At 41.8% G+C, this 24,955-nt stretch overlaps 1 protein-coding gene and 1 long non-coding RNA gene across 3 annotated transcripts in view; both read left to right on the top strand.

The window, feature by feature from the left end:
* Window positions 1–15,676, top strand: part of LOC117801116 — a 72,891-nt gene extending 57,215 nt beyond the window's left edge. Inside the window, exons 2-3 of the long non-coding RNA XR_004623550.1 lie at window positions 13,497–13,649; window positions 15,618–15,676. This is a non-coding gene — a long non-coding RNA (uncharacterized LOC117801116). The remainder of the gene's footprint in view (window positions 1–13,496; window positions 13,650–15,617) is intronic.
* A 49-nt stretch (window positions 15,677–15,725) lies between these two features.
* The window catches only part of ANKRD44 (ankyrin repeat domain 44), a 239,429-nt gene continuing 230,199 nt past the window's right edge, over window positions 15,726–24,955 (top strand). Inside the window, exons 1-2 of one of the 2 annotated variants that reach the window (XM_034654901.1) lie at window positions 15,726–15,787; window positions 18,644–18,757. The gene's annotated coding sequence lies outside the window, so the exon portion shown is untranslated. Of the gene's footprint in view, window positions 15,788–16,294; window positions 18,758–24,955 lie in introns of those variants that run through there. The other variant, XM_034654900.1, reaches the window with a different exon arrangement.

The raw sequence follows: 24,955 nt of genomic DNA, 5'->3' as shown, positions 1-24,955 counted from the left end.
ATGCAGATATGTCAGGGCCTTGGAAGCCCTTGCTGACAGTAAGGGGATGAATCATTAACCTAACAAGTTCTTGTGTGATTTCTTTGTTGCCTGGTGTCATGTTCAGAGATTAGACTTCCAAAGCAGAAGCTGAAACCATTTTTTCCGCTATGGCACTGAAAATAAGGACCATGCTTGAATGGAATAAAAACTGACTGTTCATTCACAAGGACTGCGTTGTGAACGGTGCTGTGCCAGGTAGTAAGGAAGGAGCAGAGGGGAAGGGAGGGAAAGAAGACTGAAAAGATGCAGACATACTCAGCTGGGCTGGAGAGTTTGGATTTCATTCTGTTGATGTGAAACATGGGGTTTGCAAGCATTGGGTTTGGAGTTGGACCATGTAGGTTCCAGTTCTGGCCCTGCTATGTCCTAGCTGTGTAATCTTGGGTAAATTACTAGACCACTCTGTGCCTCAGCTTCTTCATCTGTGAAAATGGGAAGAATGACAATGTTGTACATGAGTCATAGCATTGCAGTGAGGATGGAATGGCGTAACCCCTGACCCCGGCAAGCGCTGTAGGTGTTTGAGCTGTGGAACATATGTATGTCGGGAAACACCTGGCAGGGACGCAAGAGGAACGTGGCTACAGCAGGGGAGGGCTGACGAGGGTAGTGGTTGGGGAGACTAGTGCAGTATAAGCCGGGGCCTGGGGATTGAAGCCCACTTTGCAGGGATGTCTGGGCAGAATCATTTGCAAATGTAGGCGTTATGTGTAGCAGGGCATAGTTATTCGTGGGCTTATAGCTGGACTCGCATCTTAGGCCCCATCTCTTCCAGTTCCTTCATCAAAGCCTGGCCTTATCAGGGCTCGTGTGGCCGTATTGTGCCCATGTTCCTGATGTCATTTTCTGGTTTGGGGACAGAGCAGAACATTACGAATGGAGCATTGCGGGGGGTGGGGAATCCAAAATACTCACCCTTCCCTGTCCCTGCTCTTTTCCTCATCTGTTTGCTACTTTGATTTTGGTGAGTTGAAAGAGGTTGCGTGATATCTGAGCACTGTATTAGGGAATGTAGTTTATTTTAACTTTCCTTCTTTGTTTTTAAAATGTTTCTGGAGGAATTTAGGAACAACTTTGATTTGATTTGCCTCTGTTCACTTTCCTGTCCTTTTAATTTTCTCGGACTATAAAGGTACTCCAGTGCTGTGGAATGACGTCAGCCGTGACGGTTCCAGCCGCCTGCTGACCTGGAGGAATACAGACAGATAAGGAGTTGCAGCCTCAGGGTGATTCTCGTGTGGCTGTCTGGCAGTTTCTACCATTTTTAGGAAAAAGAACCTAAAAACAGCTTTGCCCTCAAGTACCCCCCCTCATTCTCCTTGACCTGATAAAACTGTAGCAAATGGCCTTTTTATTTTATAAGGTAAATGAGCACCCTCGAGTTCATATGCTTCATTAATTGAAATGTTCATGTATTTTCTTAAAACAAGCAGCATATGTATACCTTCAAGATTGGCCACCTGCAGAACCACCCACTTATCCACGTGTTTCTACCATGAGTGGAGTGGTAGACCATCTTGATGGGGCAGGGGGTTAGCTAAAGCGTCGATTAGCGTCACTGCTCGAGATGTGGAGTTGGCTCCCTTTAAAAAAATCATCCAATCAAAGCGTGGCATTAGTTAGATTTGTTGAGGGTAGGAAGTGAACAACAAATCATTTTTGTAGATGTAATTTTCCCCATCTTCCGTTTCCCTCTCTCTCCGGCGGGTTTCACCTGACATACGAGACACACGTGGTAGTCTGTCCCCCCTGTCTCCTCACATCTGCTTGGTGACAACGAATAGAAATGATTACTGGCAGAAAACATTACAAACATTCTAAATCCTTCAGAAAGATAGGAGAGAAGACAAAAATTACCGCCTGCCGCTTGGGTAGTCGCCAGTCCCGAGGCTGATACATTCTTCCTGTTTGCTAAATGAGTAAGGGAGTGGGCAACGATTTTCTTCTAACGCCGTTGTATTCTGTGACGTATAGATTTATCTCCGTTTGCCCATCACACCATGGGTAGGGGCTTAAGAGAGTCTTGTCTGAGCATTGAAAAAATGATTCTTTTTGTGTGACTGTTGACATGAGCTATTAGGAAACTTGAAAATTTAACAACAGCTTCTTCGTCTGTCGTTGAGAGCCACCTGAGTTGGCTTGAATTTCTTTGTGCTTTTGAGGATTTGGCTCTGTTGGCATTTCTGCCTTGGAACATGATGGCGATGACTGCTAACTCTCATACCTAGGTTGTTTCGTGTCTGTGTGCATGGGGGACATAATAGTAGTTCTGTGTTTATTAGGAATGCTGTCAATTTTTATTTATTTTAAAGATTTTATTTATTTTTATTTTTGCACGTGTGCTACTCGTGCACGTGAGAGAGAGAGAGAGAGAGTGAGCGAGTGCGTGAGAGCGGGAGCTTGTGGGGAATGGCAGAGGGAGAAGTGGGCTTCCCGCTGAGCAGGGAGCCTGCTGTGGGGCTCGATCTGAGGACCCTGGAATCATGACCTGAGCCGAAGGCAGACGCTTAACCAACTGAGCCACCCAGGCGCCCTGTCAATTTTTTATTTATTTATTTTTTATTTTTTTATTTTATTTTATTTTTTATTTATTTATTTATTTTTTTAAAAAGATTTTATTTATTTATTCGACAGAGATAGAGACAGCCAGTGAGAGAGGGAACACAAGCAGGGGGAGTGGGAGAGGAAGAAGCAGGCTCATAGCAGAAGAGCCTGATGTGGGGCTCGATCCCATAACGCCGGGATCACGCCCTGAGCCGAAGGCAGACGCTTAACCACTGTGCCACCCAGGCGCCCCCCTGTCAATTTTTAAAAAAAAAAGATTTTATTTTTAAGTAATCTCTGCACCCAACATGGAGCTTAAGTTTACAACCCTGAGATCAGGAGTTGCGTGCTCTACTGACTGAGCCAGCCAGGCGCCCTGATGCTGTCGATTTCTTAACTCCCTGGTTTTGGGCCCACACATTTCTCCTATATTTCCTTTGTGTGTTTCCTTGGCCTTCACTTATGTTTCGAAATGCTAGTTTTTGGAAGGCCCAACTAACTCGAGCTTACTAACACTGATTCAATTAATGCAAAACTTGAAGTTCAGACCCAAGTTTCTCTTACTTATGAAATGAATTATGATTATTTCTTGTCTTAAAGCCGTCTTTCTGTGGCACTGGGTTTCTTATTTCTTAGGCTCCCTAGGGGCTCTTTTGAGCTCGGCTCACAGTCTTCCTTGCTGCTATTGGTTGGAACAGTGACATCCTAAGACAAATTCAGCAGTGAGAGCTAGAAACATATTGCGTATTTGGTGAACATATGTGTACAGTAAATACTAAAAAACAGTAGACTTCATTTATTTTTGTTTTGCTTTGGTTTGATTTGTGGAATTTCTTCCACTAAATAAAGAGCTCTTGTAATATAGTTTTGTGGGCCCACTTTAGTCATTAGAATGCTTGCTCAGTGAAATTGACACATCTCAACACTTTCTGGAAAATCAGAGCTGTAATTAGAGCAAAGCAATACAATTTTCCTAAGCAAGTAAGTTAGCTGCTTATTTGGCCAGTCACAAAATTTAGGCCTCTGTACTCAGGTCTGGGAGCAAAGGAACCTGTACCTATTTGTGGCCCTCACATCTGGCTGTGGGTTAGCCTGGTGGATTGAGAAGTCTGACAGTGGGGCTTTCAGCTGATATGATTTCCCTGGGTTTCTCCCCTTTGAGTTGTGGGGACTACTCTGAGATGTTCTGGTCTCATTTTGAGTGATGAGGTAAATAGAAGCTTCCTTTGCCTCTCTTGATAAGTGAATCAAATCCCAGACTCTGCCTGAATTAGAGGATCCTGTCAACGGTTCTTGACCTTCCCCCCAGCTGAAAGGAAGGGGCCATTCCCAGAAGTGTCTGAGCATGTTCAGTGGGGAGAACCACCTGCCGGGGTTAGAAGAAGAGCTCTTTTGTTCCTGGAGAATCCGGAGAGGTGGCCTTGCCAGTTCAGTCTCATCACTGTGGTCGTAACTGGGGACAGAAATGCCTTAGCACGCAAGGGCTTTGTAGAATTGCTAAAGATGGGCTTTGATGCTTGGCTCCTCCTGTCTTCTTTTGAGAAACCTGGTATAACTGGAAATGTAGGACGCCTTAGGATCAAGCATACTGAAAAGTTTTTTCTTTTGGCCAGGATTATATTGCTTTTACTTTTCTGGATAGTCCGAGTAAGGATGATTTTCAAGCTGAGATCAAGTAAGACAAAGCAACACATCATATCGTATCATAAAATAATTGGCTACATTGATCTGTTAAAACTTTAGTTTCTCTGTGCTTATTGTTTTCTTTATTATTTTGTAAATAGTATTAAATTTATATCGATAGTTAGCTACTAAAATAACTGGCGTGAAGAAAGTTCTTCTTTTACGGAATTCTCCAAGAACAATCATGCATTTCCTGGCATATAATAGGCATTCAATAAATTGATAAGAGGATGAATGATAGCGTTTAAAGATCCATTCATAAAGTTTTGTTTACAATGCACCCCAGCAAGTTTTTATATATAGGGCACTATTAAAGGATAAATCAAGAAGTTAAACCTAAAACAAGACCTTTTAAATGAATAGAGGGGGAAAAGCACAATAGTTTAAATATATATTTTTGAGGTTAATATTGTACATGTATTTTTATTTATTTATTTTTGTACAGTATTTTTATAATGTTTGCAGGCTTTAGTTTATATATTAGTAGTGGGAGAATCTCTAATGAGCTTCTTTTCCTCTTTTAGGCCACTGACACTTTGTAGTAAATCATCAAAATCTTCGTTTTTATTACTCATATTAATATCAGAACCTGGCATACAGGAGGCATACAGTAAATCTTTAAAAACAATGAACACGTCTATTTTTTATGAGAAAGAAAAATCTTACCTTCAGTTACTTCTGATTCTTAAAAATATTAAAATAATATAGATACAAATATTATTTTTCTTTTATCATCCGTAACTTCTTTCAGATGATAAAAGCAATATAAATTCATTATAGAGGATTTGGAAACACACAGAATTAAAATTACTCATAAACTTCAGTACACAGAGATAGCTCTATTTAATTTTGATGTATTTCTTTCCAGTCCACATTTTGTTATGCATACTCTACAGAGCCCTTGCCATGGGAGATACTCTGGTAAACAAGAATTCAAGTAGAAAATTTGTCTACTGTGCTCCTCTTGTAGATCCATGATGCATATTGGCAATATTAAAGGCCCTGAGAAGGTCCGCAAGAAAGAGACCTTTTTCATTTTTTAATCAGTGTTTCCCAAGCTAATGTGACTACTAAGCCCTTTGTGTGTGTATATGTATATGTGCCTGTGTGTTAGTGTAATGCCTATTAGCATCCTTACACTTTGACAAATTTAATTCTTTTTCCTTTTCTTCTTTGATTTTCTGAGCATCTGCTCTGGCTGTGGGAAATTCCCCTTTAATTTTTCAGGCCTGATCTTTTGGTACGCTTCAGATAGAGGACTATGATTCAGAAAGAAAATTTGCCCTGGAAAAGAGGAATAATCTTGAAATGCGTGATCATTGTGGGCTGCATAATAAAATTTTTTGTACCTCTAGTCCAAAAATTAAATTTATTCATGGTCAATAGAATGGTTCTGAGTTTTTGCCAGCTGTGGATTATATATCTGGAGAAAGCTAGGTGGGGAGGCCTTTGATCACAGTTTAGCTTGTTGTAGAATTTCCTGACTGCAAAGCGCAGACAATTACTTTTAAGAGAGGATGGGTGTGTTTCGGTGGGGGTGGGGTGGGTGGAGAACGGGCCATAAAATTGTGCGATATGGTTATTATGTAGTATACCATGCCCTTGGATCTGTCTTTCTGAGATGACTCTTATCCACAGTAAAACATTACCACATGCTGCTGTGGTTAATCAGAAAAGCTTACTTCAGGAGTCCTGGAGCCACACTAAATCTAAACTGGGCATAAGGCACTGTCACCCTCCGCTAAAGACTTGCTAGAAACAAGGGAGTAGTATCTCCAGCAGTTTGTGGAGGTTTCCTTTGAGCTCCCAACAACTGTCACTGGTGTCACTAGGTTGCTGTGTGTAGGAAAGTGTTAGGGATTTCCATTTTGCTTCTTACCCAGCTCTTCCTCTTGGTTCCTGAAATGCCAGGAGTTTAGTGGTTGAAGTCTGAACAACTCTTCCTTTTAAAGAAGGTGTCAACACAGTTCGACCTACCTCTGGAATATATGTTTCTATGTAAGTTTTCTTCTATAACCAACAATTCAACTAATGGTATTTTAGGAAATGTAGAAATCCTGTCACCCAAAATGCATATAAGGGAGTGTGGTGTGAGAGATGTGGAGAACAATGAAAGGCCCTTCATCTGACTGAAAACCCACATTGAAGCCATTTGAGAAGAATCAGACCAGTTGCATTTTTAAAAAAAATTTATTTATTTGAGAGAGAGAGAGCGCACGATAGAGCACCCAAGCACACATGGGGAGAGGGGTGGGGAAGAAGGAGAGGGAGAGAAAGAATCTCAAGCAGACTCCCTGCTGAGCGTGGAGCCCAATATGGGGCTCGATCCCACGACCCTGAGATCATGACCTGAGCTGAAATCAAGTGGGACACTTAACCAACTGAGCCTCCCAGGCACTGCTTTTGGTTTTTATACAAGTAGTCACCTGGTCACATTTCCCCCTCTTCTTCTTCAGGGCTTGAAATCCATCCAGACACGGAAACTTCCAAAGACAGGTTACTAAAGCAAGGAAGATAGGCAGTTGAATTGGGTGGGTGCATAAAATGAAACTTTGCCTTCTAAAAAAAAAAAAAAAGAAAATGAAGTCAAGGGGCTCCTGGGTGGTGCAGTCGTTAAGCATCTGCCTTCGGCTCAGGGTGTGATCAGCATTCTGGGATCGAGTCCCACATCAGGCTCCTCTGCTAGGAGCCTGCTTCTTCCTCTCCCACTCCCCCTGCTTGTGTTCTCTCTCTCTCTCTGGCTGTCTCTCTATGTCAAATTAATAAATAAAATCTTAAAAAAAAAAAAAAAGAAAATGAAGTCAAAGCAGAATGAAAAGCATTTCCGAACTCACACAATGATGACCACTTGGTTATCTTATATGGATACTAATTTGTTTGCTCATGTCAAGCCTTGAATTACTTGTTAAACAGACAGGTTTCCTTTCCCATTTCGGCCAGTCTTGACTGCTTAGATTATGTCCACTTGAGGAGAGACTTGCTATTACCAGTAACAGTAAACTGGGTCCCCTAAATATTTTTGCAATCTGTGGCAGAGACTGCTGATTGTCCCCCATTATCTAGCCTTCCTGTCTTTAAAAGTAATATATGCTTCTCCTGGAATAAGGACTATCTTTTTTAGCTTCCCTTGCCACTAGGTACGGCTGTGTGACTACATTCTGGCTAAAGGACTTAAGTATGACATTTTCAGAAAGGGGAAACATCACCCCCCTTTAATCTGTTCTTTTTTCCTCATGCCTGGAATTGGATGAGATGGCTGGACTTGAGCAGCCATTATGGGTCATGAAGTAGAAGCATGAAGGAGATGCTGAGGAGAATTTTGCAGGAAGGTAAATGGAACCTGGGTCCTTATTACTGTAGAGTACTATATCAGTCCTGGGTAACTTCTTATAGACCCTTGTTTATGAGGGAGAAATGCACATCTATCTTGTTTAAGTCATTGCTATTTGGGGTTTTCTGTACTATACCAAGAAACCTAATCTTTCTATCATATTCTACTATCCTTAGGGCTCAACCAATTCTTTGTCAGGGCCACGATCACAGCACAGACCACAACAAAACAAATTCACTGAGAAGAGTCAACTTACTAGGACTACGTTGAGGCATTTGACCAGGTAGTTTTCAGAATAGATTCTTTGTCTTCTTCCCCATTTACTAGGGCAGGGTGTCAGGACATATTCATTCAGCAAATAATTGAGTGCCTACTCCATGCCAGGCACTGTGTTAGACTCCGAGAATCCAGTGATAGCAGAACAGCCATAGCCTCTGTCCTCACAGGGCTTATAGTCTGAGATGGAAGATGGACCATAGTTAGGTAATTTGTCTACGAACCATGATAAGTGCTCTGTGGGAAAAGCACAGGCAGCTACAAGGACCTATACGACAGGGAATGTCATCTAGGCAGGGGGATGGGAGGACAAGATGTGAAGGCTCTCCCAGACAAGGGGCTTTTGGATTCAGATCTGAAAGGTGAATTGGACGTAAGTAGGGGAGGAAGGGTGTGAAGGATGTTTGAGGGAGAGGGCATGATGTGTGCAGAAGCTCTGAGGAGGGAGGAAGTGCATCCCCTTGCATTACTGCTGCCCGGCAAACACGGGAAAGCAGTGGGACTAAACTCCGCTTACATGGCAAGGATGACACTTTGGTCAAGTATTAAGTGTTATCTTTTATTATGAAATTATTTTTAGAGAATCTGATCATTTAATTCTAAATCTGTCACAAAATAGAGAAAACAATCAGACGTTTTCCATCTTTGGGAATGATGCTCTAGGACGTGTAAGCAAGCGCCGGGTTTCTTGTGATGCGGTTCTCCTTTGTGGCTGTTTACGAGTTGTGTGTCAGCTGTCGTTTACATGTTCGTGCAGTGGGCACCAGTGGAACCAGCATTAAAGACACGGCAAAACGGAAGCCTCTAGGAAGTACATTAGTGCCGTCAAGTATTTTTAAGGAGCACGTGCTTCCTTGAGGAGAACAAAGTAGCTTGAACACAAGTGAGTCCATGAGTCTCGTTTTTTGAGAAAGGCATTATTGAAATGGTACCTGTTAAGTTAATGCCAGTGAAAGGAAGAAAAGCAGAGGCAGGAAAATGTTTGTTTTCCAAACATGTTTTATTTATAGATTGGTGAGTTCTTAGAAAAGATGATTTAATAATTGATTCCTTCTTTGTTTGGAACAAATATGGTATATTGTGCCTTTCTTTTAAGCATAGTAACTAGTACTGAAGCATTCGAGAGCACAGTACTGTGTGAGAACAAAGGTCTATTCTTGGGGAAAAAAATAATACAGTCAGCTATTATTCAAGACCCACAGTTGATGGCAAGCGACTTAAAGGAGTCACGTTTGCTCTAAAAATGAGTCTATGCTCCCTCTCATCAGCTCCGTGCTACCCCACGGCTGCTGCCAGGCCTTCAAAGAACGCTTTGTTCCTTGACTGTCTTGCCTTCTAGTGAAAGACAGACAGCAATGTCTTGCTTCTCTCCATTTCCCCTCTCATGGTTCTGAATGCTGCTTCTGGGAGGGTCAAATGCAGAGCAGTCTCCAGGCCTTCCCTGTCACTGTGTCACTGTGTCCTCTCTGCAGACTTGGGCCTGGAGTGGGCATGAGTCTCTCTTTCTCAGTAGCTACTGTAAAGTTTCTTTCTTTTTCTTTCTTTCTTTCTTTCTTTCTTTCTTTCTTTCTTTCTTTCTTTCTTTCTTTCTTTCTTTTTCTTTCTTTCTTTCTTTTCTTCCTTCCTTCCTCCTTCCTTCTTTCCTTCCTTTTTCTTCTTTCTTCTTTTTCTCTTTCTTTCTTTCTTTCTTTCTTTCTTTCTTTCTTTCTTTCTTTCTTTCTTTCTTTCTTTCTCTCTTTTCCTTCCTTCCTCCCTCCCTCCCTTCCTTCCCCTTCTTTTTGGCAGTTTGAGGCTTCCATTGGGACACTCTTTGGGATAAATGGAGGAAGAAAATGGAAACGTTCGAAGAAACTCCATAAAAGGGATACATAAGCAACACCTCTAATCATGGAGTTAAGAGAAACTGCAAGGCTGTGTAGACCAACCAAGCCCCGACATTACAGGAATAAGTTAAAGAAGAAGTCTTCTATAATATCCTTCACTTTATTGGCCCCCACACACATACCTTTCATATGTTCCGTTGCTTCTTTTTTTAGGAGTTCAGGCTCTGCCACTGACTAGCTGGGGAGGTGGGTGCAGGGCACTGTTGAGTTGAAGTAGGTAGTTCAGACACTTGTGAATGCTTTCAAGGTGAAGATCACGTATCTGTTCTTAATTTAGGTAACTGGCACATAGTAGATGCTTAGCGATGGTTTTGTAATGTATACAGTGGCATCAGGAGGGGAATCGTACCTAAAACTTAAATTCTGATCTGCCCGACAAGGCTTTGCAGCCTGTTTGGCCCGCAGAAGGGGTAGGGGTTGGGGGATTCCCGACATCATGTAGAGTCTGTATTGAGCCGCTCTGTGGCGTCTTTCAGGTTTTCACCTCTTAGAAAGCATAGTTTCCTCTGCACACCCAGTGCTCAGGTTCCTTTGTCCAGATATCGCGTACATTTTATGGTCCTATGACAAATAGCCCCGATGAGTTGACTCTGTGTTTTAAGCCCCTGCTGCAGTGCCGAGGCCCCTGTTCGGAGTGACTTGCTCGATGTTCCTGCCACTGAGAGCCCGTCCTGGAGCAACGACTGCCTGGACCATTCATCTGCTCACCGGTCATTCTGCTCGGCTAGTCCGCTTTACATTGCTAGTTAATTGTTTAGTCATGTAATCCTCATCTGCCCAACTGTTTTATAGCTTCTGGAAGGCAGAGGTTGGATCTTACTTTTGATCCCCTTTTAGCACATAGTAGGCCATCAACAAATATTAAAATTTGGAAATTCCAAGGGAAGACAGTTTTGCTCTTGTAGAAGATTCTAACAATATCATCCTAGTTAGTTCTTTAATAGAATCCAAGACCATGCTTAACTGGGTAGATAATTCCTTATAGTGTGCTAAGATTTTTACACATGTGCCTCTTTCTTTGGTCTTAGCATTTTGAGTGTCTGAGTGTATGGAGGCTGAAGTTTGTAATGCTTCACACAGAAACCCATAGGTAGAGGTCCATTCTCTCTGCCAGTAAAACACAGGACTGATTTTTTCTTTTAAGAGTATTTATTTATTTGACTGAGAGCGCGTGAGAGCACAAGTGGAGAGCAGCAGAGGGAGAAGCAGGCTCCCTGCTGAGCAGGGAGCCCGATGTGAAGGCTCCATCCCAGGACCCTGAGATCATGACCTGAGCTGAAGGCAGATGCTTAACCAACTGAGCCACCCAGGCACCCCCAAAAAACACAGGACTAATTGAACAAATGCTCTTAACAATGAATAAGGAATGCAGTGTGAAAGATAGAGCCTTGAGTCTAAAGGGCTGATGCTCTCTTTAGCCTCTTCTTTAAAGGGCTCTGAGTGGAGTTCACTATTTTCAAGAGTCCTACTTCTTATCAGTGGGAGGAAGAGGATTAGAAAGAACTTGACTGCAAGTGGGTTTCAAGTGAAATTTGGAGAGAGGCAATAAAACGGAGCCCATGAACAATTTAACTTTAAAAGTTTAGCAAAGCTTTGTAATTTTGGAAATTGGGAACCACCAAATTTCCATCAATAGGGTCAAGTAAAGTTTGGGGTATTTACCTAACAAAAACCAGATGCTATTAAAAAAAAAAGAGGTAGACAGGCATGCACAACATGGGAATAATCTACCAAAAGTCAAAAAAGCAAGCTATAGAACAATTTGTAAAGTATGATCCCAATTATATAACAAAACATAACAGGAGATTTTTGTATATATGCACATAAAGTCAGTTTGCAGAAAACAGTCTGGCAGGATGCACAAAGACAGATTTGAGGTTGATTACCTCGGGGAAGTAAAGGCGGGCAGGGTTTTTTGTTTGCTCTGTGTATTTTTGTGCTGTTTGAAACTTTTAGATTGAGAATATATTTATATATTATTTGATTATGAAAACATAGGAAGAAAAAATATAGCTAATGGTCCATAGATGTTTCTCCTGTGGTTTCCGCTTTGTGGTGTTCAGTGAGTGAAAGCTGAAAGAACAATTGAACAGTGTGCAGTTTTGAATTGTTTAATTGCACTATTATTTTGGGCCAAGGAGGAGTATGGCTGAACTTGAGTTATTGCTAAACCGTGAGAAACTATGATATGAAAGAGAATATAAGCAGCTTCTCTTTATTCCTGTTGTTAAGTCAATTTAGAAGTCATCAGACACTGGTTGAAACAAAAAGTGGAACAATTAGTTTAACACTACTACCACTTATGAAATCAGATTTTTATTTTCTAGCAGTTCTAGCTTGTTTAGAGATGTTCAGTGTCTTAGAGGCACACTGATCGTTTCCAGGAATAAGCTATGGCACCTCATGACCAAATGCTCTTTCATATTTTATCCCATTGTATCCTTTTCAGAGCAATGGGTGAAGTCCGTCAGGCAGCCCTGGCTCTGCTTAACTTAGGAGGAAACAGTCCCAGGGAAAACGAGGGACATAAATGGAGTCCTAGAGCTAGTAAGCGATGGGGTCAGGAATTGGATGGAGCCAGGCTCTCCAGTTTCAGATTATGTTCTCTTTCTTCCCAGCACGTGGATGTGCACCATAGCAGACTTGTTCAGGGTAGAATGTACTGGGACCATATTTTGTGCCAGTGAAGCCTCAAACCATTGAAAAGTGTCGTGCAAGAATATTTGGCTTGAAGGGAAAAGATGAGGGTCAAATAAAATAACAAATATGAAAGCACTTTCTTGAAAAACCTTTTATAAATGTGATGTTGTGTTTCTGTTATCACTGGTATGACAACATGTTCCATTGCTTCTTGGCATGCTTTGAGAAGTGCCAGAGAGCTCTCCTCTGCTTTACGTGGGAAAGCTGATGCAGAGGAAGGGGAGGGGTGAGCAGGGAACAGAGCCAGGGAAGGAATCTTGAGAACCCACTTCCATTTGGATCAGATGGACTCACTGCCTTTAAGAGGAGCTTCTTTCTAAGAGGGACTGGGCCTTATTCCAGACATTAAGGGGCCCCTCTTCTCCTCTGTGGACAGATTCTGTATGACAAACATTTTTTTAGGACTGTGCCCAGCCCCACACACCGTGTCACTGGAGCTGGGATAATAGCTGCATATATAGGGCTCAGATCAAATGGAATTTACCATGCAGCTGCCACAAACCAACAACGTCCTATATCCTTGGATCTGCATGAGGTTATGAAGGCAAAGTGTCATGCTTCATTACCAGTCTCTAATGTGCTCCTTTGAGCATTGGGTTTCTTGAGGATAGCCTGGATTATTACTTCTTGTTGTTTTGTTAGGTTTTCAGAATGGGAAGACTTGAGAACAAAACTGATAATCCAGGCTCAGGTAAATTTATCCCTAAGAAGCATGACTGCTGCCAATGACTTAGGTAAAGGCGCATCTGTCTCTTTCTGTCAAAATCTGGGTGGATTTCCTTCCTCCTCGTGGCAGAGGTAATGCTATATTTTATTAAACTGTGTATTCTTTTCCTTTTGGGACCAATGGCTAACCTTTCTCTCAGTTGGGTGGAGACACCTTCTAGGGCTTCAGCGTTCTCCTTTGGATCCTGTGTTTACAGTCAGCAAACCAGGCGAGACAAAGTAAAGGATCCTGTGGGGGGTTTTATAGGGATGAGGCCAGAAAGTAGCCAGAACTCATTCACTGTCCCCTCTCCTGGTTTGTTAACTGTTAGCACAGGCTGCAGAAGAGGAGCCTGGGGCCCTGGAAGACGATGGAGCCTCCGCTAGCTGCATGGAGCCCAGCCCTCTACTGACCTGCACTGGACCCGAACCTGAGCAAGAAATACTCTTACTGAGCTCTACCACCGAGCCGTAGGGGATGTTTGGTGACGTAGTTAGCTTTCCTGACTGATATACCCCCTCCTCTATTGGAAACCTCTCACATGTCTTAAAACTACTTAATGTTACTTCTCTTTGATTACTCCGGTGACCTACACATGTCACGACCCAGGATGTACCCCTATGTTAACAGTACCTATGACACAAATCATTATATACCTTTCTCGCTCACATGGTTTTCCTTTTCAAATCTTCTTTGGAGAGGATGAGTGTTTGGATCTTCCTCTAGCTGCCTGCCCCTTGAGACTACTAGGACCCGGTCATGGAATAAGGAGGTTTGATTGCAATCCAAGCAGAAAATTCCTCCTGAATGCTGAGTTCATAGTAGCTTTATTCCCCACAGAGTTCAGATGGTGACATTCTTAAGGCAGAGGAAGAAAGAGGACAGTCAAGCCTTTTATTTAATTTTGGCAAGCCTGTGGGTTATGGTGCTCTGGGGAAATGCAGCCCCAGATGTATCAACCTTTTAAACAATTCTTGGCAGTCTAACCTTTAAGTAATAAACCTGAACAAGCACACCCTTGAAGAAAGCTTGTTGGCTGGCTACATCTGACACCGATAGCCTACCTTCCAAGAATATTCCTTCCAACATTGCTTGTGAAATGCGAGTTCTGTTTATTTTAATCAGTATCCGTTTCCTACGTTTTTTGGGTGTGTTGTGATTTTCAGTGTATTAGACAGTTTTATGACTAGCTCAGCAGTCACTGTACTATGTAACATTTGCTGCCAAGCTATGGGTAAGCATAAGGGAGTTTCTCTTTCCCAATTCAAGGAGGCAAGGTAGTGAAGCACTTGGGCTCTGGAGCCCTACTGCCTGGGTTCTAATCCCAGTCTAAGCGTTTCACCTACTGTGTGACCTTGGGGCAAGTTGCCTAACATCCCTGTGCCTTGTTTTTAGGAACAGTAATTGTATGAACTTCGTAAAGCCGCTGTGAGAACCAAAAGCGTTAATTTGTATTTGGGCGTTAGGTGCATGCCTGGCACAATGTGTGAGTGCTTCATAAGTATTACCCATCAGTATTCACTAAATGCCAAGCTCTGTGTTTTTATAGACTAATTACATGGTGATCAAAAGGAGAAAGCAACTATCATTATTTAATTCATTAGGTCTTTAAGACCCCTCTGTGCTTTTTAAGGACTTACTTAGCTAGAGTTTTAAAATTCATTTTGGGGGAAATTTTCTGTTTTTATATATACACAGACAGAAAAAAGTATGAAATAATATATACCAAAGTGTTAATAGCGTCATCTCTGGGAGGTTTGATTATGGATGATCTTAATTCATTTAAAATTTTCTCATTTGCATTTGGCAAGTCTCTACACATGAGCCTATATTGCTTGTAGAATTTTGTTTTAACAGACCAAAGAACTTAACTAATATTTTTGACATTTCCAAAGAGAATGTTATTTGTATTGTATTTACATGTGATTTATATAAAATTTCACATTAAGTGAATATTTTTTGCCTTAACTTTTTATTATATTCCCCCTATGTTTTCTGCATTTGAATAAAAGCATTGGTAGGATCATGATTCAAATTGCCACTCATAGAGACTTCTAGAATGTAGTTGCACATTCCATGTAACTTCTTTGTAAGTAGCTTTTTCCCTTTGTTTGTTTACTTTGCCCCTTATATTTGATAATCCTGGTAGTCAGCTGGGTTTGTGCCAATCACCCCGATTCAGCTATAGGATCAAATAGTTACAGGATGTGGAGCTCGTACTAAGGGGCTGCTTCCAGCTTTTACCTTGAAAAATCATTACTCAAGTAGAGTAATGGTGACTCTGTATGGACAGCTTCCTACTTGACGCATTTGATCCCTACCATTCGCCACAACCCTGGGAGGTAATACAGAAGCAGTGACAGTAACAATAATTACTTGACAACAGTAACCAACAGTTACCATTTGTGAAGCACTTACCATCTCTTTATACAATTATCTTTTTTTTTTTAAGAATTTGTTTATTTGTCAGAGGGAGAGAGAGAGAGCACAAGCAGGGGGAACAGCAGGCAGAGGGAGAAGCAGGCTTCCAGCTGAGCAGGAAGCCCGAAGCAGGACTCGATCCCAGGACCATGGAATCATGACCTGAGCTGAAGGCAGACGCCTAAGGACTGAGCTACCCAGGTATCCCTGTTCACACGATGATCTCAGTCAATCTCGTCAAACCTCCAAGAGGACTTGCCACTGTGATCCCCACTGTATAGATGAGAACACTGAACTCAGAGAAGTTACTTGACAGAGCTAAGATTTGACTTTGAGTCTGTGTGACTCCACAGGCACGGCTGTTCATCAGGACGTTATATTGCTGAATTGTTCAATGGTCAAATCTTTTTAGGAATTTAATACTCCTGAACGTCTTGTTTTCATGTGGTGATAATAAATTTCTTTTCATTTCTTTTTTCTTCCTAGTAATACCTACATTTATGTACCTTTTTTTTTTGTTTTTTTAAGAGAGCGAGCGAGCAGTAGGGGAGGGGCAGAGAGAGAAGGAAAGAGGATCTTAAGCAGGCTCCACGCCCAGCACAGAGCCCTAGTAGGGGCTCTATCTCACGACCCTGATATCATGACCTGAACCAAAATCGAGAGCTGGAGGCTCAACCAAATGAGCCACCCAGGTGCCCGCATGAATGTTTTTTTAAAGGATGTTTTTATATAAATTTATCTCTATTTAATTATCTCTTTATTTGGTCTTCATAACCAGCCCATGGGGCAGTCAGGACAAGTGTTATCTGAGCTTTGTCTATAAGGAAAATGGAGCCCCGAGAAATAGACTTGCCTCAACATATGTGGCCAGGTAGTAGCCCCTGAGGTCTTCTGGCCCCTGGTCCAGTTCTTGTTCAACTCTGCTTGGTTCTGACACCTCTTTCTCACAGGTCAGCCTTCTTTTTCTTCCTGCCCCAAGAGGATTGCTTTTTATTAGAACAAAAACAATTTCTTGGTTATTTTTAATAGTTTAGCAGACACGCATGTGGGATTGGGCAGGACAAGCAGAGGACATGGCCCACCAGGAGTTTTCATACCTTCAGTTGTGTGTATCAGGAGGTGTTCACTAAACCCCAGGTGGGCCAATTGTGCTTGCTCTTTGCAGAATCTTGGAAGGGGGCCAGTGATGCAGTTGGACACCTGGTACTTGAGGCCCTTGGCTCCTTTCCAGCCCCTGCACTGTTTCTGCAGTTCCACATTCAGCTCTCCCTGAAAGCAAAGCTTCAGACCACCCGTCAGCAAATGAATCCTTTTTAAAGACGTTACCCTGAAGCCATTTCTTTATGTGAAAGCTTTTAGCTGGTCCCTATGCTAGAACTTCAATTTATCACCGAATGAGGTTGTTTTTTTTTTTTTAGAAGTTGTTATTTTTCCTTTTAAAGAGAAAAATCAGAGGACAGGGTTGTTGGAAGCAATAAAGAAAACCATCAATACAAGGTGGAGAATTAGATGGTGCTTTCTAGTGAAGATGGCAAGGAAGGGTGTTTTCCATCTCACAGGATGATGTGGTTGCCAGAACAGCAGCCAACTGCTAGGCAGAAAGGCAGCAGGTAGACCGATTATTGGACAGCTGGTCTCAGGTAGGTCCAAAATGTGGTCCCTTTTAGGCTCAGATTCTGAGATCTAATTTCCGTATGAGCAATGGAGTTGTGCAAGAAGATAATATAATAGAGAAGAAAGAATCTGAAGACATGGGCTCTAGGCCCAGCCACGTGACTTAATTACCTGTGTGACTTTAGGAATGGCCCTTAACAACTCTGGATCTCTGTTTCCTTACCTGTAGGAAGAGGTGGTAGGACCAGATCTGTGGTGTCCGACCTTCACTGTTTATAGGAATCCCCAAGGGGGCCTTCTGAAAAATACACGTGCCGGGGCCCCTTCCATAGAGAGTCTGATTTAATTGGCATACGGTGCACTTGACATCCGTATTTTAAAGGTACTCCAGGGGATTCAAATGTGCAGCCTGTTGAGATGGACTCTAAAATCCCCTCTAGCTCCAGCAGTCTATTTCAAAATATATCTAGTTGGTCTCCTACCAAAGGATTTATAAACTACAAGATAGCTAACAAATGGGTTTACTGTAATGAAGAACATTGATCATTTTTTTCTTGGAAAACACAGAAAAGTTATTGAAGAGTTATTGAACTGATGTTATTGACGTGTAAGACAATTCTCCAGGGGAAGCCATAGAAGGTTTCTTCTCTGAGACACTGAAGAGGGGAGAAAGTCACAGACTTTAATACAGCTGGGAAGGAGGAATTGTTGGTTTTTGGATAACTGAAAGTTTTTTTCTTCAGGGGTTTATGCTAGAAAAATTTGTTCATAGTCTAAGAAGAGAATTTTGGGTTGCAAACTCTTTTTAAGGTAAACACAGTAATTTCTAGCCAAAGTACTACTTTTCTTTCTTCTCCTCCTCCTCCTCCTTCTCCTCCTTCCCCTCCTCCTCCTCCTCCTTTTTTTTTTTTTTGACCCCTGTACTACTTTTTAAGTCCAAAGGGAGAAAATTATATTTTTATAAAGGCCAAATTATTAGGCCTGTTTTTGAGTCAAACCAGTCCTTGCTAAAGCAAATGGCCCTTCCTTGAGAAGCAAATTCCTCCAAACCAGATTTGTTTTAAAATGTAACGCCCTGGAAAACATAAGATTAATCAAATGTTTGTTTTAGGTGTTTAGTTTCAAATTATAACTGTGTAAGACTCGAGCTGAGCTACTTTGTAGTTGACACGTGGGTATCAAAGGAACACTTCAGATGTGTGGCATAAAATTTGATGCCCAAGCTTTCCTCACAAGTACTTCCTGTTCACGTCTGTGGCTCATCAGATTCCCAGAGACAGTTATCCTCCAACACAAAAGCAGGTCCTAGTGAATCCAAAGCCCAAGGTCATTCCCCTTCCCTCTCTCCCTCCCCACCACACACATAAAAAGCTTTGACTATGTAATCCTCTTTTGTGTCCCAAGGCTCTCGCCAAGATTCTAAACTCCTGTTTCTTCTTACAGGAAGCCACCATCCATTTCCATGATAAACTTCACATTTATTTTGAATCGAGAGCCTACGCTCTGTAACAACCGTGTACCAGGAGAGCGGGCAGTAAGGAGCTCGTGCTGCCCCGGGTATGAGCGAGTGGGTCTAATTAGATGAGAGGTGCTTTCGAAACAGTCGATCTTTTTACATATTACTGTTTTTTTTTTTTGAAAAGGGAAAAAATGGAGTTTGTATTTAAAAATTCTGTGAGGCCTTAAACAAATACTGGTGCTTGCTACAGAAAAGCATGGTGAAGAAAACAAAAATGACCCAAATTCATCACCTAGGTAATCCTGTAAGCCTTAGATCTCAAATGTGAAAAAAAGGACACAAAAGACTACTCCCTAGATATCTACTTTTAGCAGAGACCTTTATTTATTTCTAAAATGAGGCTAGAATATAATAACTAATATTTTTGACCACTTATTATGGGCCGGTTCCTGTTCTAACTTTTAATCCAACACAGCCATTTTAAGGTAACTATTGTTGTTGTCCTCACTTTATAGATGAGAAAAGATGCTAAGTAATTTATTTGCCTAGGGTCATGATTAATAATATGCAGGAGAGCTGGGATTTGAACTCAGTCTGGCTTCCAAAGCCCAGCTCATAAGCCATTTGTTTTTGAAGATTTTATTTATTTATTTGAGAGAGAGAGAGAGCAAGAGAAAGAGAGAGCATGCACACAAGTGGGGGGAGGGGCAGAGGCAGAGGGAGAAGCAGGTTCCCCGCTGAGCAGGGAGCACGACATGGGACTCCAGCCCAGGACCTCATGACCTGAGCCGAAGGTAGACACTTAACCCACTGAGCCACCCAGGTGCCCCACATAAGTCATTTCTCTGTGCTGCTTGAATGTTTGGGAGTTAAACTATAGAAAGTTGTAAGTACCCTTGCTAAGTACATTAGTTTGCTATGGACACCGAAAAACGGCCACCTTAGGTTTTTAAGAACATACCTTAAGGCCACCTCCTTATACTCCTTATCCAGACCTACCCTTTGGGATCAGATCAGAAAAGCAGAATTTGGTTTAACAATGATACCTGAAAGATTATGCAATTTTATATGCTGTCTTAGATTAACATTATTATGTTTGCAGAGGGGAAAGCGCTGAGTGTGGCCCAGTTTGTTAAAATTGATTTCCCTGCTGGCTCTTCTTTATTTTTCAAATATTTAATTATTTTTCTTTCTGAGGGTCTTCAAACTATGGTCAAGAGCTAAACCATGGGGTACCATTTCCATCAGAGCAATGATAATGGTGGTGGTGTCTCTTGTACGCTGCCGGATGAAGCCTTGGGCTTGATTTGCCTTCTAGAATGCAGAATGACTTCAGGGAACAGTTGAAGGGACCAAGATCCTTCTCTAGCTGAAATCAACACCTTAGAAGCCAACATTTTATAGCTATAGTTGTAAAATTCTTTTCCTAAATGCATTCTGTTAGACATGCATCTCCCACTGCCAGGGGCTTGCTCACACGTTGGTAAAATCCTGTATTCATTCATTTGTCAGACTTTTTTCTTCAAAATTTTTTTGCCATTTAAGAACTTTTTCTTTCTTTCTTTTTTTTTTTTTTTTAAGAACTTACTTGTTGCATAAGTAGGAAGGGAAAGTACCCAAGTAGATCTAACCCTCAGATTTACAAGAATTAAAATCTGAAAATGACGAATGGTGGAGAAGATGTAGGTACCCAGGAATGCTCCCACACTACTTCCAGGAGCATAGATTGTTACAACCTTTTGGGGAGTAATTTGGAGACAGGTTGAAAATGTGTACACCCCACAACCCAGTGATTCTGCTCCTGGGTTTACACCCTTGTGAAGTCCTTGCATCACGATATAAGAAAACAAGGACAAGAGGGTTCATTGCAACATGTCTGTAGTGAAAAAAGACAGACAGACTGGAAACAAACCTAACTGAAATGGAGAAATAAATTGAGGTATTTTTCACATAATGTAAATACCACATGGGTATGAAAATGAATTAACTACAATTACAACCATAAATAAATCCCCAAAACATAATGTTGAATGGGAAAGGCAAGTGACAGAAGGAACTTTATACACTATGATTCCATTTATACAAGCCTTTAAAACACTGCATTGTTTATAGTTATAAACACACCCAGTAAATATCTAAAAACACGTATGGGATTGATAATTACCGGTCTCAGGACGGTGGTTTACTGCGAAGCAGAAGGATGAGTAATAGATCTGGGGCTTTCCTTGTATTCTGTAATGTTTTGTTTCTTCAATTGGGTGGTAGTTACCTGAGCATCTCTAATGTACTTGTCTGAACTGTTTCATGCTTCAAATATTTTGCAGTTGAATAATAGAAAAGAAAGCAACTGCCTTGAAACGCTGTTGTAATTTTATCAAAATAACAACAGCAAAACAAATCAGGAATAAGGGAAGGAAATCTGATGGAGTGATAGGACATGACCACTTTGCTTAAGGAAACCTGTTGAAAGTAAACACAAAGAATGAGCACAGCACGAGATGGGAGGGATGATGCCCTTTCTTTAAACTTCTCCTGATCTCTTATTCCGTGACTTCCGTAACCTAGTGAAAGACCAAGGAGGAGGAAGTGAAGGAAAAAGGATGTGTTCTTGAGCCAGAAGAGGGATCTGAAGCTTTCAAAAGACGAGGAGCATGAAATGCTCTTTGAAGATACACAACCCACAGGCGATGGGCATCTCAAGGCTTAAATAAAACTTAATCTTCATGAAGGTTTCTGATCCTAAAGCAGATATTTGGTACTCACCATTCTTGGTAGGGCGTTTGTCTTGCTTTAGAGTTTTCAGCTACGTTCAGGAGGCTCCTTTCCCACCATCTTCCTCTTCTTCCTGTGTCTGCCGTCAGGGCAGTCGTAGGTGCTTTCAGGGAAGAGAGAGAAGTAAAAGCGGCAAGCAGCACACAGTGTTAGGCTTGACAGCCCCACATTGTCCACCTTAGAAGACCAGTCTCACATTCCAGAAATCTGTATTTATTCTGTCTTCTAGGTGCTGTTCTTAGCTAGAGCTGAACCATAAAGGGTTGAGTCTGGGAAGTATTTTTTTTTTAAAGATTTTATTTATTTATTTGCCAGAGAGAGAGAGAGAGAGAGCACAAGCAAGGGGAGTAGCTGGCAGAGGGAGACGGAGAAGCAGGCTCTGTGCTGATCAGGGAGCCCGATGCAGGATTCGATTCCAGGACCCTGGGATCATGACCTGAGCTGAAGGCAGATGCTTAACCCACTGAGCCACCCAGGCGTCCCAGTCAGGAAGATTTTAGATAGGAGGTGGTGGTAGATATTCGGCACAGCATTCTCACTTTACAGATAGCAAAAGTGAGATTCTGATAACGGCAAGCAGGTTGACCCAGGAGGTGGTAGAGCCAGCCTGGGGCATCCGCTCCTGCCCTTCATGCAAAGAGCTCCCTGTCTCTCTAAGCCCGTCTTTTTTTTTTTTTTTAAGATTTTATTTATTTATTTGACAGAGAGAGAGACAGCCAGCGAGAGAGGGAACACAAGCAGGGGGAGTGGGAGAGGAAGAAGCAGGCTCATAGCGGAGGAGCCCGATGTGGGGCTCGATGTGGGGCTCGATCCCACAACACCAGGATCACGCCCTGAGCCAAAGGCAGATGCTTAACGACTGAGCCACCCAGGCGCCCCTCAAGCCCATCTTGCCTTCTGGTCCTTACCATTGGCTGACTTAACGTTTCCCCTGTGTTTCCATCTCTAACTCTAGGACTTTTCCAGGTTATCTCCAGTGAAAAGAGATATATTATATTATGTTGTCCTTTTGCTAACGACTTTCAAAGTGAATGAAAGAAGTCACTGAGGGAGGTGAGGATAAATGCATGTCTCCTGAGCCCCTCACACTATGCTTCGTGTCCTTAGGGATGTGAAGGGATAAGAGTTGAGGCGATCTGAGCTACGCTTTCCTCCTTAGGAATAACTTTCCTCTGTAGCAAAGGCTAAGAAAGCAAGAGTTTGAGGTCCGGCCTGCTAGTCGAAGAATAACTGAACTATGACCTTAAAAAGGTTTCCTTGTCTAGCAGTTATGTTTTAAGATAACTCAAAGTATATAAATTCAGGAGAAGGATATGTTCTCCCAGGGTTTTGTTTTTTTTTTTTTTTGGTAAAAATAATTTTCACATCATATATCTCAAAAGCAGACGATCAATTGTATGCCTACCTGTGAATCAAAAGAAAGTGAGCTCCTGAACGTCCATTTAATAAAGGCTGTTACGTGTCTCAGAGGTTTTAACACTGCTTTATATTAACAGGTAAATTTGTAAGGCAGGATTCTCTGAGACTGATTGCTGTGGGCAAGGTAAATACGTTAGCTGGGAGCTGTGCTTGTAATCCCTTTTTTCCTTTTCCCCAGAAATATCTGCTTGACACAGCAATTAATTGAAGCATCCATCTTGCAGCTGTGGAGCCTCTTGGCCAAAGCGAAAGGTGTTTGTGATTGAGTCTGGCCACCAAGGAAATTGCCAACGTCCACCCGTGACAACTCTTCATCACGTTCTTCTCTCTAGGGCATATTCCTTGTCTCAAAATACAAGCTGACAGTACTTTGATGAGTGGAGAAAAAGGCAGAGAAATAAGAAAAACCCATTATTATAGAGAACCCATTTTCTAGGCTAAGAAGCATGATGCCCAAGAACATAACAGTGCCTCATCTAATTCCTCGTTGGATCTTAATACTGTAGGATTTATAATAAAATCTTTAGGCATGTTAATGGCTGCAAATTTTATTCCTGGAGGAAATAGGAATATACGTTATTCAAATTTAAGTATGTGGTAAAGAAGAAATGAATGCTGTGAGGGAATTAAGGCCAGCTATAAAAAAAAAAAAGGATAATGTGGTGACGGCTTGCTTTCTTTGTTTTTTCTACATTTAGAAATACTCTATACTTTCATACTTATGTCACTTTTCTAGATTGATTTCAAATTAATTTATACTGTAGACTTTTCTGACACAAAAAAAGGTGATCCTAGAATATGTTCCTCTGTTACACGTTGAATAAATTATTTGTATATGTAAGGAAAATATGAAGAGAAGCTTTCTAAAACTTGTTAAATAAAAGGGAATCTTCGGCTGAAGCTCTCACTGTCTTGCGTTACTTCCTTCCGTATGCTCTCGGGCTTCTCTCTGCCTTAGGAGATTTGTCTGTGTGGCCTGATTTTAATTTCCTCTGTAGGATGTCTTCTTCCCTTGGGAGATGAGATGCAAACTCCTTTCGAATATTAGTGCTTTCTCCTATTACAAACATAAAAACAAAGAATCCTTTTCCAGGTGATTTACACTACACAATCCATTTGGTTAATTATCTTCTAGTTTTCTCGGACCTTCATTATCCTCAAATACCTCAAATCAAGGTTCCATTTGTTTTCATACTATCATAAAATTTTACTTTATTCATTGTTTTTAAGATAGCCCTCCCATCCTTCTTGAATTTCTTGTATTTATCTATCTGTACTATACATTTATTTGTCAGGATTTTATGCAAGTGATGGAAAGCCCACTCAGACTAGTTTAAACTAAAGTGACATTATGTTCTGGAGACGGATGTTGTGTGATGATCACACAACAGTGTGGATGGACTTAATACCACAGAACTGTACACTTAAAAAACGTGAGTTTATTAGCGCCCCCCGCCCAATTGAGGGAAGCCTAAAGGAGCTTCAGGATGGGGCACCTGGGTGGCTCAGTCCATTAAGGTCCAACTCTTGATTTTGGCTCAGGTCGTGATCTCAGGGTCGTGAGATGGAGCCCCACGTCGGGCTCTGCACTCAGCGGAGAGTCAGCCTGGCATTCTCCCTCTCCCTCTGCCCCTCCCCAAGCACTTGCATGCTCTTTCTTAAATAAATAAATAAAATCTTTAAAGGGGCTCAGGAAATCTCTTTTCTTCTCTATCTCTTGGAGATTCAATATCTAACTCCTCCTCATCCCTTTCCTTCAGTATGTGACAGAGATATGTGGGGGTGGGGAGTGGACTGTGGTGTGGGTCACAGGCGGCTTCACGGAGAAGCTGGCCCTTGAACTGTGGTTATTGGCTTGGAGGCAATTAAAAAAAAAGAGTTCTCAAAGTAAAGTGATCAGCTTGAGCAAAGGTGTGAAGATGGGAAAACCTAGGTAAATAGTTGACTTTAGCTCTCAAGAATGCCCTGTATGATGTGTGCAAAGCAAAGGGGAATGGTATAGCGAAGTTCAACATAGGTGGCTGGGAATAGCAGGGAGTCCCACTGGTATTTAAGACATCCCTGGAGAATGAATGGGGAAACAAGAGGATAGTGGGGCCTCATAA

Source organism: Ailuropoda melanoleuca, chromosome 2 (assembly GCF_002007445.2).
Source record: "Ailuropoda melanoleuca isolate Jingjing chromosome 2, ASM200744v2, whole genome shotgun sequence".
Taxonomy (NCBI): domain Eukaryota; kingdom Metazoa; phylum Chordata; class Mammalia; order Carnivora; family Ursidae; genus Ailuropoda; species Ailuropoda melanoleuca.
This window is presented reverse-complemented; position numbering and strand designations above follow the sequence as displayed.